This window comes from Orcinus orca, chromosome 12 (assembly GCF_937001465.1).
Source record: "Orcinus orca chromosome 12, mOrcOrc1.1, whole genome shotgun sequence".
Classification (NCBI taxonomy): Eukaryota; Metazoa; Chordata; class Mammalia; order Artiodactyla; family Delphinidae; genus Orcinus; species Orcinus orca.
In genome coordinates this window covers 18,215,137-18,237,034 of record NC_064570.1, presented here as the reverse complement: position 1 = coordinate 18,237,034, position 21,898 = coordinate 18,215,137, and the positions used below count along the sequence as shown (strand labels likewise).

Here is a 21,898-nt window from a genome sequence, read left to right as displayed (position 1 = left end):
AGAATTGTATATGACTAAATTCTGAATTGTTTAACTAGTTCCCTATTAATGAATATTTCAGTTAGCACTTATTTCATACTATTATAGACAGTGTTGAAATGAGCATTCTTAAACTTAGTTCTTTCAGGGTCTGTATAAGTATTCTTCTAATGTAGATTCCCTGACATGGAATTGCTGAATCGTAAGACAGACATATATAAAATTTTAACACGTCACATCAAATTACTTTCCACAAGGTTTAAGGTAATTTACATTCCCGCCAACAGTATGTGAACCTAATATCTATTTCTCTATAACTTTACTGGTACTGGAAATTATCAATTTTAACAAATTCTGTAGTTCTGATGGGTAAAATTTTTCACTAATTCGTAGTCAGTATAAGCATCATTATCAATTTGATTACCACTTCTATAAATATTCTGCAAGTGTCTTTTCTCCATTTTATTGTTTTGTTTTTGTTGTTGTTATCCATTTATTGGAGCTTACTTATACATTAGGGACATTAACATTTTGTTACTTACATTTCAGTTTATTTAGATTTGACTTTGTCTATTGTATTCCTTAATACACAATAATTTCAACATATTTTGTAGTTAAATTTGTCATTTTTTTTTCCTTTATGGCAGCTGAATTCCTTATCTTGCTTAAATAGGTTTCATACATCATTAGTTTATCACAAACAGTAGCCAAAATTTTTCTACCATGGTTACAATATGTAATTTATGTTAGCTCTATCTAAAAATTGTTTTAGTAAGGTATGTGTGATAGACTTCATTAGTGCCCAACAATATCTGATTCTCCTCTCTTGTCTAGGCAACCAGGAAGACGGTACTTCCCAGCCTTCAGGCCGGTAAGAAGCGCTTTATGACTCACTGTGACAAATGGATGTGAGTCGATGTGATGTATGTCACTTCCATGCTGGAATAGAAAACTGGCACTCTGTGATTTCACATCCTTTGCTTCCCTTTTGGTAGCAAGTGTGGAAGCCATGTATTGAAATATCAGAGCCATAAGACCCAAGCAGCTTGGGTCTATGAGTCGTGTGTGGAAGAAGATAGTTATAGAGATTCACCTGACCTGCAGTGCATTTTGCATGAGCAAGAAATAAACACTTTGTGTTAATCACTGAGACTTTATGGGTGTGTTTTACTACTGTTATGTTACTAACATAAGCTCAACGTATCATGACTAACAGAATATGATACAATGCGACTCCAAAATGAACAGATGATAGAAGATTCATAGATAGGTAGATAGATAGATAGATAGATAGACAGATGATAGATAGAATTTTCCTCCAAATTAAGAGATAAACCCAAATCAATATATCACAAATGTAATGTTGAACAAAAGAATGAAGATATAACAGAATGAATATTAAGTGATTTCATTAATATAAAGTTTGAAAACAAAACTCAACTACAGTGTTAGAATAGTGGTTACCTTTAGGAAGGGGAGAGTTTGTCAGGGGACAAGAGAAGAGATTGTGAGATGATAGTATCAATATATTTTTGACATAAGTGATGGTTACATGAGTGTTATCCTATGTTCAGCATGGTTTTAAAACTGAATTTATATGGCATCTTTATTAAATATTCCACAAAATGATTTTTTCACTCGGATGCTGTATGTATGCCAATACACATACATTTAGATTTAGTTCATCCAAAATTTTGTTCTCAAAAATTTTTAAATATTTTATGGCTTTTTGCAGACTTAAGTATTATAGACCAAGTAAAATGCACTTTCCAAGTTTTTTTCTTCACTACGGTCTTTCATATTATGGGAAAAAATGGCACAACTATAGGACAAAATTGCTCTCTTTTCCTTAAAACAGAAGCACAAACACACTTGTATTTCTGTCACTGTTGTTCCTCATATAGTCTCACTCACCCATATTAATTATCATTTTAATCAACTGACTTCCTTTTCCTAAAGAAACCCGGGGGATATATAATTGAAGATTATTTGTCACACATCAACATTTTAACAAACTAAAAAAACTCATGAATACACACAGCTCAACTTTTCCTGACATACTTAAACAGTTTTTCTATACTTGCTGCATTGTCTAGAATTATTTCCTCTGGGCTGACTTTTTCTTGTAGTAATAAATATTATATAGCCTTCAATAACTATTTCAGTAAGAGACCACAGTTGTAAACTTTCTTAGTCCATTTATCACCTCTGGAAGAGTCTGACCACAAAGGGAACTCTGAGTAGACAGTTAAATTCCTGTATCATTTTAAAGATCACTGACTTTTGGCATCCATTTTTGCTCATAGGTGGCTTGGCTCAGGTACTGGTTGTGTTACTATATTTTTCTTCCCATCATGCATCTTGGACAAGTCACAGCCCTTGACAGTGAACTGGCTCATTTCTCAGTCTCCTTCCATTGGAGGGAGAATACTACCTTAGCTCCCAACTGTACACCCTGACCCTGGCTCTGGTTCTTTCCTGTCTGTGGAGTGGGTTTGGTCTCCATCACTCTACAGAAGTCAAATGTCTATTTCTGTTCCTGGAAGCTGATACATGCATAGATTCAGCTCTAGTTTCTACTGTGTGTTTCTGTTCTTTTATTTTCCCAAAAAGAATTTAAAATTTGAGTGGGCCACATCCTTCTTATTAAAAAAAAAACAAAACCTTTATCTGTCATTTTCTAATTATTTTTTCCTGGGAGGGATAGTGGGGGGTGTCTGGGGGGTGCAGTGGAATTTAGCTTAATGCAGCTAAAAAGTAAATGTTAAACACCATCTTGACTAGAAAATACCCAGAAGCTTATGACTAAGAACTTCCCACTGTGCCAGAAATAAATTCACGCTAAGCGAATAGATACTTCATTTTGTGAAGCTAAAATTCCAACACCATCCCAGAACCTACACCAGAGCTCTCCTGACAGCGTTAGATTCAAACTCGCTTTCCTGCCATGTTGTTTTCCCCTTTCAGACTTTTGTAGGGTTTGATTACCTGAGATGGACAGTTAACAACGGTAGCTTACTAAAGATTGTTGAGTTTTCTTTTTATAAACAAAAAACTGCTAATTGGTATAATGTTCTACAACTAATTTTGCAGGTTATTTGGAAAATGTTCATAAATTACACATTTCACCCCGTATATTTTGCAAGTAGTTGAAGTTTTAGGGCACAAATAAAAAACATTCTTCTTTGCCCTTCTTGAATACTGAAGTAATTTGGGAAAAGAGACAAGAATCATAAGATCAGTTTATTAAAGAGAGGACTGAACTGGAAATCATAGATTGATCTATATCTGCAATCAAATTACCTAAAACATCTAATCCCCACTGAGCTTGCCAAACCCAAGTCTCAGATACCCCCCTGCCATGGAAGAGTGTGTCCTGGTAATCATAGAATTGGCTGCAGAGTCTGTGGGCATCTTGAAGACAGGACACACACTGACCTTGACACACTTACCTCTGATGAGAAAGCCCAGCCTTGACTGAGGTACCCACACTCCACTCCTTCTCTCAAACTCACCAACCAGCTCAGTCCATCTTCCCCAAGGGAAGAGAGTACAGCGGGTGGGGAGAAAGGGGGTGGAAGGAAAGAAATCTAGGTTGAGTGTCCTCAGAAGCAGATCCTGAGGCAGAATTTGAGTACAAACAATTAATGCTTCCCGGAAAATGATGGAAGGAAACACTGGCAGTGGAGTGAGAAAGTGAGACCTAACAGGGAAGGAAGTCAATGTAGGGCATCAGTGGGCAGGTTACTCCTGTGGATGTGGGGGCTCCATCCCGCTGGGGACCCTGAGATACTGAGTAGAGCACGTCTTCAAGTTGTCCCACCCACGAGCACAAGCAGCTGAGGTCGTCCCATCAACCCCTTCCGTCATTAGAGGAGAGCTCTGCTGGAGGCGATAACTCCTCAGTCGTTCTTGGGTACCCCATTCAGGTAAGCAGGCTCCTGGGACCAGAGGAAGCCCTCAGGTGCAGGAAAAAAGCAGTAGTATTGACACTGACGGGAACAGGAGGTCTTACGGGGATGTGGGTGGGGTACTGACGGTTTCATCCATGCACAAGCAGCTCCCCCTGGTAATTCTCAAAAGGCGAACTTCCTACTTAAGGGGCTGTGATAGTGCAACAAGATCATAAATACGACTCACAATTTCTGTGGGTCAGAAATTTGGGAGCAATTTAGCTGGGTGATTCCGGCTCAGGCTGTCTCACGAGGTTGCAGTCAAGATGTTGGTTTGGGCTGCAGCACGTGAAGGCTTGACTCGGGATGGAGGAGCCGTGTTCAGGGCGGCTCGCTCAGGTGGCTGTTGTCAGGTAGCTTAGATCCTTGCCACGTGGACCTCTCTGGAGGGTTGTGTGAGTGTCCTCACAATATAGAAGCGGGTTTCCCCGAGCAAGTGATCCAAGGAAGAAAAAGAAGGCAAGCAGGAAGCCACAATGCCTTCTTATGACCTTATCTTGGAATTCTCACATCATCACTTCTTTTTATTCTATTTTCTAGAAACAAGTCAGTAAGTCCAGCCCACTCCCAAGGGTAAGGGAATTAGGTTCCACTTCTCAAAGGGAGGAGTATACAAGAGTTTATAGATATATTTTTAAACTGCAAGAGGCCCCAAGCATCCCTATACTCTAAAGTGAGGTGCTAGACCTCACTTGCAACTTTTATAAGAGATTACAGTGGAAAGGTCCAGAGAAAATATTTGGAGCTTGTTGTTATGTTCCCTAAGTCCTCCCAACATGGGAAAAGGGATGAATGCCCCTGTGTTTTAAGCCCAAGTGAAAAGAGTTTTATGGAGACTTTTAGGAGAGCTTGACACGTGTGTCCTGGAATATAAAATCTAAATTCTGAGATACAAAAGGGACCTCGGACTTTCACAAGTGTTATAACAAAACTAAGGCACTATAATTTTGCAGATATATGACATTCTATAGTTGCCAAAGTCTGGTGTCTACTTTAGAACAGAAAACTTTCTCATGCTCACAGATGATGTCTAGGTGTTACGATACTTAGTTTCTATTCCAATTGCTTTCTTATACTTCAGGTGTGACTTTGGCTAACCTTCCCCTATTGTACCAGCCACTCAGGATTATAGTTACTGTAATAAAAACTGAAAAAAAATCTATTAAAGCTACTTGAATGTACTATTAAAAATAAGAGTTTGTTCTTAAAAAAAAAAAAAAAAATCTGAGCTATGCTTGAAAAGACTAAAGCCAGAGGCAGTGTGCATAAGCCCCAGGGAGCAGAATGAGGGGCTCAAGCCTCACTCAGAGCTACTTCCCCTCCCTGAAGCAGGGCAAAGTACTCAACTGCGACTCCAGGGACAGAGCCGGAAGTCACAGGTGACTGCCAGATGACAGGTGACAGGCATTTCCCATTTCTAGGGAGTTCCGGTCAAGGTCTCCAGAGGGAGGATCTCCAAAGACTCCCAAACAAACATCCCCCAAGAGAGCTTCAAACATCTAGTGGTGGCCAGAGGTCACCAGACTAGATGACAACTGTACCAGCTTCTAACCCTTCACCCCTAACCCCATTGATCTATCTCCAATCTCAGTGGACTTTAAATGACAGCAACTAGCAAGTGAGAGGGCTCCCAGGCTCTCACCCGCCCCTCTGGTCTCCCAGACCTGGGTGAGGCCCAAACTGGTGGAAGGAAGATGCTTTACGTTGTCCGAATGTTCAGAGTTTGTATTATACCGTGGACTGGAACTATGTCATGATTAGACTGGACAAGGCTCTTGAATGCCAAACCAGGGAATGTTCGTTAGTGTCCAAGACCTCACCAAAGCCCCCCACTCCACACCCCAGGATGGAAGAACTTTTTCCTTCCACTTTTACCTAAAAGTTTCCACATTCACCTAAGAACTCCGTTGCATTAAATAAATCAGTTGTATTTGGAATGTTAGCTGGGAGAGAACCGATTCCTTAGAGTTATGAAGCAGATCATTCTGAACTGACTCATAAAGACACATTGCTTTGCCCCAACCATGAAGAGAAACTCTATGTTATTAATTCTAGTTTGACTATGGAGAAGCTGAAAATGAGAAAGGAAATAGTCTTGGTTGTGTAGGAAAATTGGTCAGCTGCCAGCCCGGAGATACAGTTCCGGTGGGCCAAGCTCATCCTACCAGAGACCGATTTTCCTTCTTAAAAAATTGGCTCTTCTCAGCCATGCAACTGCCCCACCCTTCACTGCCTGAATTTCAGCCATTTACAATCCCACTGAATTTTAATTCCGTCCTTCACTTTTCTGTCGGTTCCCCGATTGCTTGCACTCACTTGAGAAGCCAAGTCCACTCCCACATATATGGGAAATTAGAAACTTTCCAGAACAGGTCTGAGAAAGATACTGCTCCTGGTCTCAAGAAGGCCACTGTCTAGTTCAGGTGGGAGACTGGACTTGCCTAGCCTCCCCGAATGTGTATTCTTGCCCCTGCAAGAATCCCATCTCTTTGATGGGTTTGTGTACTGCCCCCTAAACACCCCTTGGTCCTGTGTTTCCACCACCCCGAGCACCCCAAGTTCCATGTGCTCTGTGGGCTCAGCAAGGGCTTCTGGCCGACTGACTCCCTGAAATGCAGGCAGCAGCATCCTCATCTTTTGTTAATCAGTTATGAGACCTCAAATTCTTCCCCTGTCTCCCACTGTGTCCTGGTCCTGTCCTACTGCCCTTACCCTCCAAGGGGAAAGGGAGGATTCTACCAGACCAGGACCAACCGTAAACACTTTTGGGCTTTTTCCCTTCAGTGTTAGCTACCTGACCCATCTCTTTAAGCCCGTCTTTGCAGCCTTCCACACCTGGTTTTGGGACTGCCTTTATTGTATGGTCTACTATCAATATAACTCATTAATCACAGCATTTTAGCATATTGGTCATAAAGTCGGCCCTTCTCAGACGTCATTCATTCATCCATTCACTCATTCATTCATCAAACGCTTCTGAGTTCCTATTTTGTATAAGGTCATGTCCTACAAGCTGGGAAGTTAAGGCTGGGGCAGTGGCTCCAAGCCTTAGCTGGTCCTTGTAGTCAGCTGAGGATCTTAAAACAAAACCACAGATGCCCTGGCTCCACTCCCCAGAGATTCTGATTCAAGTATTCCAGGGTCTGAGCATCAGTGATTTTTAAAAGCTCCCTGGGTGATTCTAAAGTACAGTCAGGACTGAGAACCGTGAGAAAACAAGAGCATAAATAACGTGGACCAAAATTAAATGGCAAGGATTCCCTAAAAGATCCAGATGGTACTCTGGGGACCCAGGTCCTTCCCTGAAGGAACACTGTCGGTCCCGCGATCTCTGCTCAACCCAGCCACACTTTAGCCACAGCTCGAGTGAGAGATGTGTCACATCCATCGCAAGCTGAGCAAAGGGAAGATGACAGTATCATTAACTTTTTCTCAGCTGAACAATAGCGATGCCACCTTCCTCTAGTGAAAGTGCACGGTGGTATGGGAAATTTTGTACTGCTAGGCCCACCCAAGTTCTGGGGTCATAAAACTAAAAGACGATTTAGAGGCAAGACTGAATACCTCTGATATTCTTATGGCCAGGTGAGGGCAACAGCTTACACTTCTAGGGAGATCACTGCGATCAAAAGAAGTGACAAGCAGTTTGTCGCGATTGGAGAAAAGGGAAAGAAAGATATGAAGCGGAGTTAAAGGCAAGAGAAGAAATGGGACCTAATGAAACTTAAAAGCTTTTGCACAGCAAAGGAAAACATAAACAAGACCAAAAGACAACCCTCAGAATGGGAGAAAATACGTGCAAATGAAGCAACTGACAAAGGATTAATCTCCAAAACATACAAGCAACTCATGCAGCTCAGTATCAAAAAAACAAACAACCCAATCCAAAAATGGGCAGAAGACCTCAACAGACATTTCTCCAAAGAAGATATACAGATTGCCAACAAACACATGAAAAGATGCTCAACATCACTAATCATTAGAGAAATGCAAATCAAAACTACAATGAGATATCATCTCACACTGGTCAGAATGGCCATCATCAAAAAATCTAGAAACAATAAATGCTGGAGAGGGTGTGGAAAAAAGGGAACACTCTTGCACTGTTGGTGGGAATGTAAATTGATACAGCCACTATGGAGAACAGTATGGAGGTGCCTTAAAAAACTACAAATAGAACTACCATACGACCCAGCAATCCCACTACTGGGCATATACCCTGAGAAAACCATAATTCAAAAAGAGTCATGTATATATGTGCCACATCTTCTTTATCCATTCATCCGATGATGGACACTTAGGTTGTTTCCATCTCTGGACTTGAGGCTATGGGGAGGGGGAAGGGTAAACGGTGACAAAGCAATAAAGAGGCATGGACATGTATACACTACCAAACGTAAGGTAGATAGCTAGTGGGAAGCAGCCGCATAGCACAGGGAGATCAGCTCGGTGCTTTGTGACCGCCTGGAGGGGTGGGATAGGGAGGGTGGGAGGGAGGGTGACGCAAGCAGGAAGAGATATGGGAACATATGTATATATATAACTGATTCATTTTGTTGTGAAGCTGAAACTAACATACCATTGTAAAGCAATTATGCTCCAATAAAGATGTTTAAAAAAAAAAAAAAAAAAAAAAAGAGTCATGTACCAAGATGTTCATTGCTGCTCTATTTACAATAGCCAGGACATGGAAGCAACCTAAGTGTCCATCAACAGATGAATGGATAAAGAAGATGTGGCACATATATACAATGGAATATTACTCAGCCATAAAAAGAAATGAAATTGAGATATTTCTAGTGAGGTGGATGGACCTAGAGTCTGTCATACAGAGTGAAGTAAGTCAGAAACAGAAAAACAAATACTGTATTCTAACACATATATGTGGAATCTAAGGAAAAAAAAAAAGGTCATGAAGAACCTAGGGGCAAGACGGGAATAAAGACACAGACCTACTAGAGAATGGACTTGAGGATATGGGGAGGGGGAAGGGTAAGCTGGGACAAAGTGAGAGAGTGGCATCAACATATATACACTACCAAACATAAAATAGATAGCTAGTGGGAAGCAGTCGCATAGCACAGGGAGATCAGCTCGGTGCTTTGTGACCACCTAGAGGGGTGGGATAGGGAAGGGGGGAGGGAGACGCAAGAGGGAAGAGATATGGGAACATATGTATATGTATAACTGATTAATTTTTTTATAGGGCAGAAACTAACACACCATTGTAAAGCAATTATACTCCAATAAAGATGTTACAAAAAAAAAAAAAAAGAGTCATGTACCACAATGTTCACTGCAGCTGTATTTACAATAGCCAGGACATGGAAGCAACCTAAGAGGAATGGATAAAGAAGATGTGGCACATATATACAATGGAATATTACTCAGCTATAAAAAGGAATGAAACTGAGTTATTTGTAGTGAGGTGGATGGACCTAGAGACTGTCATACAGAGTGAAGTAAGTCAGAAAGAGAAAAACAAATACCATATGCTGACACATATACATGGAATCTAAGGAAAAAAATGGTTCTGAAGAACCTAGGGGCAGGACAGGAATAAAGACGCAGACATAGAGAATGGACTTGAGGACACAGGGAGAGGAAGTGTAAACTGGGAAGAAGTGAGAGAGTAGCATGGACATATATACACTACCAAACGTAAAACAGATAGCTAGTGGGAAGCAGCCGCATAGCACAGGGAGATCAGCTCGGTGCTTTGTGACCACCTAGAGGGGTGGGATAGGGAGGGTGGGAGGGAGACGCAAGAAGGAAGAGATATGGGAACATGTGTATATGTATAGCTGATTCACTTTGTTATAAAGCAGAAACTAACACACCACTGTAAAGCAATTATACTCTAATAAAGATGTTAAAAAAAAAAAAAAAGGCAAGAGAAGGCTGTAATCTCGCCCCCTCAGGTTCCCCCAGACACTAAGAAATCCTGCCTGACCCATTCTCTGCTCTGTCAGAGGGAGGCCTGGCCCGTCCATCCCTCAGTGTACAGGCTTAAGGCAAGAACCCGAGCCACATGGGGAAACTACTGAGAATGACCCCTTCCTCCCACGGAAGCTGTCTACTGACAAATGCTCCAGTGGATGCTTTGTGCTGCGGGGTGAAGGTTCATTGCTTCTCTTTCTCTGCAGAAAATTCCCTTCTCGTGCACAGCGAGAAAATACTAAAGGTGGAGAAAGCCTGGGGCAAGGAGATGTCAGCGAGAGAGCCGTTTTCCTGTCTGTCCATCAGGTGGCGCCTCCGACAAAGCGCGGGCAGGAGGCAGCCCCGGGATGATTACGCAACGCCGAGAGCGCACGGTCAGGCCGGGTGACCACCCCGCCTGCCGGTGCTGACAGTCCGGAGAGAGAGGCGCATCTGGGGACCAAGCCTCCCATTTCCCCAGCGGGGAGATGGGCTCTCAGGACTCTTCCTCCTTCCCGTGAAACCCTGGAAACGGCTCAGTAGTTCTTCTTGTTGACTGGCTGCTGCGTACAGATGTCAGCTGCCTGTGAACCGGTGACGCTAGCTCAGTGCTCCTGTTTGTTTTCCAAAGAGGGCTGTCCTGATTTTTCTTTTTTCTTTTCTTTTTTTTTTTTAGACCAAACGATAATAGTTATAATAGGCACCTTTCCCTGAGCAGCTCCTATGTGCCCTCACCGTGCACTGTGCAGCAATTTCCTGCTCTGCGTTTTCTATCCCCTCATCCTGCAGCCAGGGGTCCGACCAGCGCCGTACTTCATGCCTTGCTGCTGCGTTAAATACAGCTTGTTTTTAAAAGGGCGAGAGGGAGGAAGGAAATATATCCCTTCCCAAATGTACTGATCAGGGAGCTTGAGTTTCGAGAAGGAACAGGAAACTGAATAGCGTTTGATTTCCCTCTTTTGAAATCGGCTGCATCTTGCTGCTATCTTACCATTTAAGGTGTGTGTGTGTTTGTGTGTGTGTTTGTATGCGTGTATTTTGTTTTTAACTTCCCTCCGATGTGTCCACTATGTTTTCTGATACCGTATTCTAAAGAAAGGTACTGGTTAAAAGGGAGAGAAAGGTATTGTGTAGTTCCTTCTGGTCGGGAACTAGAACTAACTTTTTGACCTCTTTCCTTTCTTAATTATGTCATAAAGGAAAACCATGAAATTACTTTTAAAAGAAAAATATGTAAGAGGTCAAAACTAAGCTTACTTTGTTGAAAACATGTTAATTGTAGAAAATTTGGAAAATATAGATCTAGAAATAAAGGGAATAAAATTCACCCATAATCACTTAACCTAGAGATAAATGCTGTCATTTAATTTAATATGTGAACTAATGACCTTTTTTTCCTAACGTTGTATATGCCATCCTACAAAGCATTATGATATTAAACGTAACTGTTAAAAATCTATTGTTTTCCTCATTTAATATATTGTGATCATTTTAATATGTGCATAATATTCTTTATCATATATAAATATAGCATAATATATTCAGTTAATCCCATAGGGATTGACATTAAAGCTATTTTCATTTTTTATAATAGTACATATCACTGGGATAATAGTCTTTATATACATTTGTATTTCCTTAGGAAAAATCCTAGAAGAGAAATTGAAGGTCAGTGGATATTTTAAGATACCCAGTTAGTGTGTTTGCAAATGCCCTTCTGGAAACGTGGTGCCAATTTGTATTTTCACCATTATGAACCAACACGGGTGTCGCTCCTTTTTGTATGCTTTGCCAGTTTTACAGGTTACAGGCAGTATATCATTGTTTTTCTAATTTGTATTCCTCTGCCACTTTCTTTTGAACTTCTCAGATTTCCTTTAAGGACCTTTCCAACAGGCTTAGATTCTGATGGAAGCAATAAAAGATAAGAATGTGTAGCAGCCAAAGAAACAAGGAACATGCAGTAGGAGACGCTGGCATTTAAGACATTTGAGACTTGAGGGAACAATGACCTTGAATGCTTTTACAGAGCCTCAGGACACTTAGTGGGAAAGATTCACAGCCAAGAAAATCAGACAGGGATTGTGCCTGGGGATACAGGTTGGGATAATTCTTAAATTTGATTATTCAACTTTAATAACTAAAAACCCACTGTGGTCAGAAAGACTAAACACAAGAATTCTAGTGATTTTTGCTTCTAAGCTGCCTCACAATAAGGCAAGATTGTAGCAGTGGCGAAAGCGATGACCTTTGAGAAGTCTTTCTGCACCTTGAGACTCAGATTTTATAACTGGTTTGTACACCCAGGTATATTCGTGTCATCTTGTGGTGTGCATAGCTGGGTGTGCATGTCTTCATAGATCTCATCCCTCCTTATTTTAACTGAGTGTGAAAGAGACAGGAGCCCGTGCTAGGAAAGAGAGGGACAATTAAGAAATAGCTCTGCTTTGGGGAAGCAAGCTAATTTACTGAACCACTGATTTACACTGAAAAACAATTTGCCCAAAACAATTTGCCAAATGCCCAATTTGCAAAATTTGGGGGAATGTTTAAAAAGTTTTAGTTTCATCATCGTCCTGTGCTTTCCCTTGCCCCGTCTCAGAGGTTTGCCCAGGTTCCTTTGTTAGAGAGGCAGGGTCAAGTTCAGAGGCAGGAGCGAGGAGAGGCAGAGGTAGCGGCAGGAACTATACTAAAACTTATAAACAAAACCCTCATGAGTCAGGAAATTGGTCATTCATGAAGTTAATTTTAGTAAACTGGCTTTCAACAAATTGGCCCAGAGCCCTGCTTTAGCACCTTCTTCTGGAAATAACTCCTTTTCCTTCTCCAGTCCAAAGCTGTACTTCACCTAGACCTTCAGATTGTGCCATTCCTAAGTAAAACACCAACACTCACCACTTGCTATGGGACTTAAAGATTTAACTGTTAGCTGCCTAAATGTTAACGTGGAATCCTAGAGGATCTTTAATAATATTTAATAACACATTCAAAGTCCACAAGATGATGGTGATTTGGAAATAACTTCTCTCACCTATTCCAACCTGCCCTCTAGCTCCGTCCATGGTCATAGGGCATTCGTGAGCCCCATTTTTGGATAGAGAACACCCCCAATCTTCGACCTGCATACCCTTTCCCGCAGCCCCTTTACAGCCTTTCAAAAACAAATGAGTAAATAGCAATCACGGCTGTCTCCACTTACCTCTGCCCCTGGGTGAGTTACTAGGTGTTTGATCCACTGCTGGACAGAGGCCTGTGAAAGCTGGGAGATTGGCACAGAAGGCGGGTCCCTTGAAGTGATCTGGCCTATAGAGCAGAGACAAAGGAATAAGCAGATATTTTGCACTAAGATGAGCTTCCTGCCAGTTTTCTCATGAATTTTTCCTAAAATAGAAGTGCATCTACTTTTCAGCCTGATTACATTTTAAAAGCCCTCTTCTACCATCATAGCTTGATAGATGCTAGACTCTACGGAAGATTAAAGATGACAGGGATGGTGAGTAGGGTGAATCTCAGATAAAAGCTGTCCCCACACACATTGGGGCATAGCAAATATTGGTTACACCCACATTTTTGCAGTGCAACATTATGGTCTCCGTTTGGGAAATGTAAAGTTGGTTAAAGTTACAGTGTTCAGAGGCATAAAAATATATGTGTAAAAACTTCAATAAAAAGTGTTATGTGTAGGGTGCGAAAATGGTCATGAACTTGACTGGGATGCCAAGGATGTTGGCAGACGTGGCAGAAGAAGCAAGTGAGTTGAGTGCCAAAATGATTAAGGAAGATGGAAGAGTGAACTGAAAAAGTGTCAAGGGTGCATTAATGTATGGACTGAAGTGTAAGAGGAGATATAATTGACTAATGGATGCAGGACACTTTCATCTGTCATGTTGGAAATCTAGCAGGTGCCTATTTAAAGTCAACCCTATAGCATTCTAGAGCTGGGGATAATTTATCTGCAGGTTCAAACCAGATTTGCTCTGGACCAAGCATGAAAACATAGTAAATATGTAGCCTTTTATAGAATCTTATCGCTCTAGATACAGGTATAGGTAGATATTTGTGAATTGAGGCAGATCATAACATAATAAAGAGTAAACTATTTGTGTTTTTTCTTTTTTGATCCTCATTCTGCCCAACAGAGGGACCAATTTCATACTTTACAAAAGGCAGTGTCACCTCAGATCTATGAACCATTTTATTTCAAACACAACTTACTATGACAATTCTGTCTACTGCTTGGTTGGGAAAAGGCCTTTCCATATCTCACTCACTGCAGAACAATCCGATTTTCTTGTAATATCCATCTGGTCTTTATATCTATCTCTTGAAATCTTAGGGCTGTTAGAATTAGATCAGAAATAATCCATGTAAAATGGAGCTGAGATTCATGTCACTGACAACTAGAGAGAGAGAAGCTAATAGCATCACAGGGACAGAATGGACTCCCTTACAGATCTCTGGAAGTCTAGCACCTTATGTTTCCTGAACCATTCACTGCAAGGCTAACTCTGAGGTCCTGGATGGCAGTCACCTTCAGCCTGAGCAGCAGGGCTCCTGACCATCTCTGATATAGGCCACGTGGCTAGTCTCTCTTTGGAATCACCAGAATAGCTGGATTGGTTACACTGTGTCATTTCAGAACACCCACCTCAACCCTCACCCTGTTTATTTATTGACACTAGGGATTCTTTTTTTATTATTTAAATTTTTTATTCAATTTATTTAAACTGAAAAAAAAAATTCACCCATTTGTCTCACTTCCCACCCTTCACTTTTGGCAACCACCAGTCTGTCCTCCGTATCTATGACCTTTGGTGTCTTTGCGTTTTTCTGTTTGTTTACTGTTTTAGATTCTACACATAAGAGAGATCATACAGTATTTGCCTTCGTCTGACTTATTTCACTTAGCATAATATAATACACTCTAGATCCATCCATGTTGCCGCAAATGGCAAGATTTACTTTTTAATGGTTGAATAATATTCCATTGTGAATATATATATATATATATATATATACATATATATATATATATATATATATCCCATAACTTCTTTATCCACTCATTTATCGATGAACACTCAGGTAGCTTCCATGTCTTGGAAGCAATGAACATGGGGGTACATATATCTTTTTGAGTTGGTGTTTTCATTTTCTTTAGGTAAATACCGAAAAGTGGAATTCGCGGATCTTATTGGAGTTCTATATATTTTTAATTTTTTGAGGATTCTCACTAATGTTTTCCATAGTGGCTGCACTAGTATGCATTCCCACCTATAATGCACAAGGGTTTCTTCTTCTCTACAACCTCTCCAACACTTGTCATTTCTTGTCTTTTTGATAACAGCCATTCTAACAGGTGTGAGGTGATATCCCATGGTGGTTTTGATTTGTATTTCTCTGATGATTAGTGATGTTGAGAATCCTTTTATGTACCCATTGGCCATCTGTATGTCTTCTTTGGACAAATGTCTATTCAGATCTTCTGCCCATTTTTTTAAATCAGATTGTTTGGCATTTTTTTGCTATTGAACTGTGTAAGGGTTTTTGTTTTGTTTTGTTTTTTAATATATTTGGGATATTAGTCCTAAATAGATATATGATTCACAATAATTTTCTCCCATTCATTAGTTGCCTTTTCATTTTGTTAATGGTTTCCTTTACTGTGCAGAAGCTCTTTAGTTTGATGTACTTCCACTTGTTTATTTTTGCTTTTGTTGTTTTTGCTTTTGCTGTTAGATTCAAAAAATCATCACCAAGACCTGTGTCTAAGAGTTTACAACCTATGTTTTCTTCTAGAAGTTTTATGGTTTCAGGTCTTACGTTCAAGTCTTTAATCCATTTTGAGTAAATTTTTCTGTATGGTATAAAATACTGGTTCAGTTTCATTCCATTGCATGTGACTGTCCATTCTTCCCAACACCATTTATTGAAGAGACTGTCCTTTCCCCACTGTATATTCTTGTAATTTGTCATAAAATAATTGACCATATATGCATGGATTTATTTCTGGTCTCTCTATTCTGTTCCACTGATCTATGTATCTGTTTTTATGCCAGTACAATACTGTTTATAGTTACTATAGCTTTATAATATAGTTTGAAATCAGGGAGTGTGATGCCACCAGTTTTGTTCATCTTTCTCAAGATTGCCTTGGCTATTCAGGATCTTCTGTGGTTCCATAAAATTTTTAGGATTGTTTGTTCTAATTCTGTGAAAAACACCATTGGAATTTTGATAGGAATTGCACTGAATCTGTCGATTTCCTTGGCTAGTATGGACATTTCAACAATATTAATTCTTCTAATCCATGAGCATGGAATCCTTCCATTTATTTGTGTCTTCTTCAATTTCTTTCATAAATGTTTTGTAGTTTTCAATATACAGGTCTTTTACCTCTTTGGTTAAAGTTATTCTTAGGTATTTTATCTTTTTAATGCAATTGTAAATGGGATTGCTTTCTTAACTTTTCTGATAGTTTGTAATTGGTGTACAGAAACACAACAGATTTTTGTCTATTGATTTTGTATCCTATAACTTTACTGAATTTGCTTATTAATTCTAACAGTTTATTGATGGAGTCTTTAGAGTTTTCTATATATAATATCATGTCATCTGCAAATAGTGACAGTTTAACTTCTTCCTTTCCAATTTAGATGATTTTTCTTTTTCTTGCCTAATTGCTCTGGCTAGGATTTCCAATACTATGTTGAATAAAAGTGGTGGGAGTAGACATCCTTGTCTTGTTCCTGATCTTAGAGGAAAAGCTTTCAGATTTTCACCATTGAGTATAATGTTAGCTATGGGCTTGTCATATATGGCTTTTATTATGTTGAGGTATGCTCTCTCTATACTCATTTTGTTGAGAGTTTTTATCATAAATAGATATTGAATTTTGTCAAAAGCTTTTTCTGCATCTTTTGAGATGATCATATATTTTTATCCTTCATTTTGTTAATGTGGTGTGTCACACTGACTGATTTGTGGATTTTGAACTATCCTTGCATCCCCAGAATAAATCTCACTTGGTCATGGTGTATGATCCTTTTACTGTATTGTTGAATTCTCTTTGTTAACATTTTGTTGAGGAATTTTACATCTATGTTCATCAGGAATATTGAACTGTAATTTTCTTTTTATGTGATATCTTTGGTTGGTATCAGGGTAATGCTGGCCTCGTAAAATGAGTTTGGAAGTTCTCCTTCCTATTTTATTTTTTGGAAGAGTTTGAGAAGAATTGTTATTAATTCTTCTTTGAATGTTTGGTAGAACTCACCAGTGAAGCCATTCTGTCCTGGACTTTTGTTTGTTAGGAGGTTTGTTTGCTTGTTTTTTTTCTTTTTTTTTTTTTTTTTTTTTTTTTGCGGTACGTGGGCCTCTCACTGTTATGGCCTCTCCTGTTGTGGAGCACAGACGCGCAGGCTCAGCGGCCATGGCTCACGGGCCCAGCCGCTTCGCAGCATGTGGGATCTTCCTGAACTGAGGCATGAACCCGTGTCCCCTGCATCGGCAGGTGGACTCTCAACCACTGCGCCACCAGGGAAGCCCTGTTTGTTTTTAATTTTTAATTTTATTTTTGGCTGTGTTGGGTGTTCATTGCTGTGTGTGGGCTTTCTCTAGTTGCGGCAAGCAGGGGCTACTCTTCGTTGCAATGTGCGGGCTTCTCATTGAGGTGGCTTCTCTTGTTGCAGGGCATGGGCTCTAGGCACACGGGCTCAGTAGTTGTGGCATGCAGACCCTAGAGCATGCAGGCTTCAGCAGTTGTGGTGCATGGGCTCAGTAGCTGTGGCTTGCAGGCTGTAGAGCACAGGCTCAGTATTTGTGGCACATGGGCTTAGTTGCTCCGGGGCATGTGGGATCTTCATGGACCAGGGATCAAACCTGTGTCTCCTGCACTGGCAAGTAGATTCTTAACTGCTGTGCCACCAGGGAAGTCCCTGTTGGGAGGTTTTTAATTACTGATTCAATCTCCTTACTAGTCATCATTCTGTTCAGATTTTCTATTTCATCATTATTCAGTCTTGGTAGCTTGTAGATTTCTAGGAAATTATCCATTTCTTCTAGGTTGTGTAATTTGTTGGAGTATAATTGTTCATAACAGTCTCTTATGATCCTCTGTATTTTTCTGTGGTATCAGTTGTAATATCTTAATATCTCCTCTTTCATTTCTGATTTCTCAGGAATTTTTTTTTAATAAATCTTTTTATTCTGGTTAGAAATAAAGCTTAAAAATGGTTGGGAATGGTGACATGTTGCTTTAAGCTCACACTTAGCTCTAGAGGTGGGTAACAGAACTTTGTCTAGAAGCAGACTTCCATACAGGAAAAACAGCTCACTTGAGGGAGGAGGAGAAGCTAGAGGTATCAAACACATTCAGCACTTGGACCAGGGCCTTTATAGTCTATGGCCAAACACCTTACACTTTCTAGGAATTCAATATAAGTATTAAACCCAAAACTACTAAAACTGGAATTAATTAACAATAATAATTTGAGTCTTTAAATTTTTGGTTTGTGAAGGACTGCATCAGTCTGTATCTGCAAATCAAGTGTTTTTCTTTCAAATCAGGTGCCAATGTTTCCCATGGCACATGCCAGCCCTCCAGCAAGAGTTATGAGTTATGTGTCGAAACAAGAAGGATCATCTCATTATAGAATTATGGCATCATTGAGTAGGAAGTGAGCTTCAAGTTCCTCTAGTGCAGTCTCCAAGCTGATACAGGAATTCTCTTTACAACATCTCTATCAGGTGGCCATCAAGTCTCAACCTGTGTATTCATCCAGACCTGGGCTGTCCAAAACCTCAAGAAAAGCTATTATGCTCTCAATAGCCTCAATTGGAGGAAAAGTTTTTGTTATTTTGAATCAAAATATACCTTTGTATAACTTTGACTGCTTCGCCTCTAGCAACTCAGAAAACAGTGTGCTGCCTTCGACATCATTGCCAAGTCAATCATAAAATAAAAAGAACACTGGAGTAAGTTTCCAGAGTCCCAGATTTGCTCCTTAGCTCTGCTGCAAATCAAATGTGAAACCTGTGCTTAAATTCAATTACCCTTTTACTCGATTTATTTTTTTTCCTTCTTGGTAAGTTTCTTTTTTACAGATCTGCATCTGTACATTTCAAGTGGAAAAATTTTTTAGCAAATTAAAATATTTTATTTAAAATTGAGACATAGGTTTAACTTTTACTTTCGTATTATGAAAATTTTCAAACATGTACACGAGTTGATTTGTAATAGAATAATGAATGCCCTTGTAATCAATACCCAGCTGTAAATATACCAAGTTGTGATCAATCTTATTTCATCTTTATCCTCACCCACTTTCCCTCTTTCCTGGATTTGTATCGAAGCAAATCCCAGGTATCATATAAAACTATCCATAATGATTCACAATTTCTCTAAAATATAAGGACTGTGACTTTGTAACAACAAATAATTCCTAAATATCTTAAACTATACAGGCATTGCTCACATTTCTCCAACATGTGCATCCTCTCTCTCTCTCTGTCTCTCTCTGTCTCTCTCTCTCTCTCTTTCTGCTTGTTTGAATCAGGATGCAAATGAGAGCCTATCATTGCAGTTGGTTAAGTCTCTTTTAATCTACAGATTCCCCTGTCCATCTAACTTTTATTTTTTCCTTAGAATTTTATTTCTTAAATAAAATAGGTTATATGTAATTAGTGTACAAATGATAGCTTTGTGAATTTGTGCTCTTATATTTGTTTCTTTTTTTTCACCAGTGTATCTTTTTAGTAATGTAGAAGTGGAGTTTCTCGGTCAAAGGGTAAATGCATATGTAACTTATCAGAATATTGTCAAATATTGCAGTATTGCAAAATAGTGTCTCCATAGGTCTCATACCACTTTGCATTCCCACCATTCCTGAAAGGCATTAGTGATTTTGGAGGCTGCTAAAGCTCTAAAATTATAGAATAAGTATTTGATGAGACCTCCCATGTTTCCATGAGCCTTCTCCTTTCCAGGCTAAATTTATTCTAGTTCTTGCATATTTGATAAATAGACCTGATGGGTCCTCGGCCATTAATAAAATTCTTAAACAGAAGTGGATTAAGACACCTTGACAAGTACCAAGACACTTCCTTCCAGGATGACATTGGCTGGGCAACTTGAACTTATCAAAATGCCCATCTATCATTTCTCCACTCTGCTTTTATGAGATTGTATCCAATGCACAAAAAATTAAAATTCACTTGTTATCTGTGTCTTTCCCCTCAAAGTGTAGTATATGAACTAAGATAGTGACCTCTACACTCAGGCTCCTTGAGCTTGTATCTTGTCTCCATCAACTGTGTTCTACTGGATCAGTTATTTAAACCTCTCTGCCTCTGTTTTATTGTTTGCTATATGGGGTTTTTTAAAGTACCTGTTGTGATGATTACAAAAGATAATACACGTAAGGGATTTAAAACAGCATCCAGCAAGTAGTAAGTCTTCCCAAAATGTTGGTTCTTAAAGAAAAGCTACTAATCTGATAACAAGGTCCAAAAAAATTAACATAATTTAGCAAGAATTATTGTTATTGAATGTGCCCTGGAGGATTTTTCCTGGAATTTACACATGCTTATCTCTACTCTCTGAAAACCATCTCTAGTCTCTGGAAATTTTATCAGTTAGGGTTAAGTTCAGCTGCATAAGAGATACTCCAAAATAACATAATCAAATAGAAGTGGGGTTTTTTTTCCTGAAATAGAAGAAATCTAGAGGTAAACAGCTCAGAGTTAGGTACAATGGCTCCATGGAGCCATCAGGGATCCAGGCTTCAGCATATAACTTAGACTCTAAAAGGCTTCATTACAGGATGGCAGTAGTCCGAACAGCAAAGAGACAAAAGGACCACTCTTCCCAGCTAAGTGATCTCAGTCAACCCGGAAGTCACATTAATACCAGATCTTATATTTCACACTAGCACATTAATAACTGGCTGTTATAATTCATTGGTCAGAATATAGTCACATGGCCCTAGCAAGCTGTAAGACAGGCTGAGACGTGTATGCTTTTTTTTTGGCCGTGCCATGCATTACGAGGGATCTTAGTTCCCCAACCAAAGATCAAACCCATGCCCCCTGCAGTGGAAGTGTTGAGTCTTAACCACTGGACCACCAGGGAAGTCCTTGTGTATGCCTTTCATGGCATGCATTACCCCCAGATGAAATCAGAGTTCCATTAACAAGGAAGAAAAGGAGACTAGCTGTTGGGGTGATCAACTAGGTGTCTCTGTCACAATATTTTTGCATCTTTTGACACCTCTCTTATTCTCCATGTTTCATGATGATTATCCACAGTGATGCTGGGATCACATCAGCACCTTATTATAAGAACCTGGGATAAACCTTCTCCAAACTGCAGAACCAATGAAAGAAATGTGGTGACCCTAGCATTACAATAGGTGCTAAAGTTATGAAGATGAATAAAGTAGGGACACACTTCAGTCTTTTTGGAAAACACTTCCCCTTATAGGTCTGTAAAAATTGGTCTTCTTTATGCCCTGGTCCTTCCTTTTTCTAATCAAAATCCTAAAAGTAGACAGGAGGCCTTCTCCTGCTGCACTAGTTTCTTTTGAGCGGTCTTTACTTTTTAAAGCCTCCAGTCATGGAACTGTACCTATTTTTCTCTGATAATTAAAAATCTGTATACTATATTATTCTCTATATTTTCCTCTTAGTTTATTTTGAACACTAAGATGACAGGGTTACTTTTTCCCACATTCTTCACCATTTCACTTTATCTTGCGTTTCTTCCCAGTCACTCAAACTTAAGCCCATGATGGTACATTTCTTTTACTTTTTTCTGCCTGCTGAAAGTTGAGCCTCGTGACAAAGTCAGTTAACAATTCCTCAGAAGATCTGCGTTCATCAGAAAGAATCTTTCTCCCAATATTAAGATGATCACATTTTAAAATTCAGCCTTGAACATGGTTCTGTCACACCGTCTACACTTATAAACAACAGGGGAAAAACCACCACCGTGTGCATGGGGTAAAGAAATCAGACCAAGTGATCATTATGTGATAACGTATTAATAA

General features: G+C 39.6%; 1 long non-coding RNA gene across 1 annotated transcript in view; it reads right to left on the bottom strand.

The window, feature by feature from the left end:
* The window catches only part of LOC117196520 (uncharacterized), a 194,841-nt gene that overhangs the window by 155,525 nt on the left and 17,418 nt on the right, over positions 1-21,898 (bottom strand). Inside the window, exon 3 of the long non-coding RNA XR_007470555.1 lies at positions 13,051-13,154. This is a non-coding gene — a long non-coding RNA (uncharacterized LOC117196520). The remainder of the gene's footprint in view (positions 1-13,050; positions 13,155-21,898) is intronic.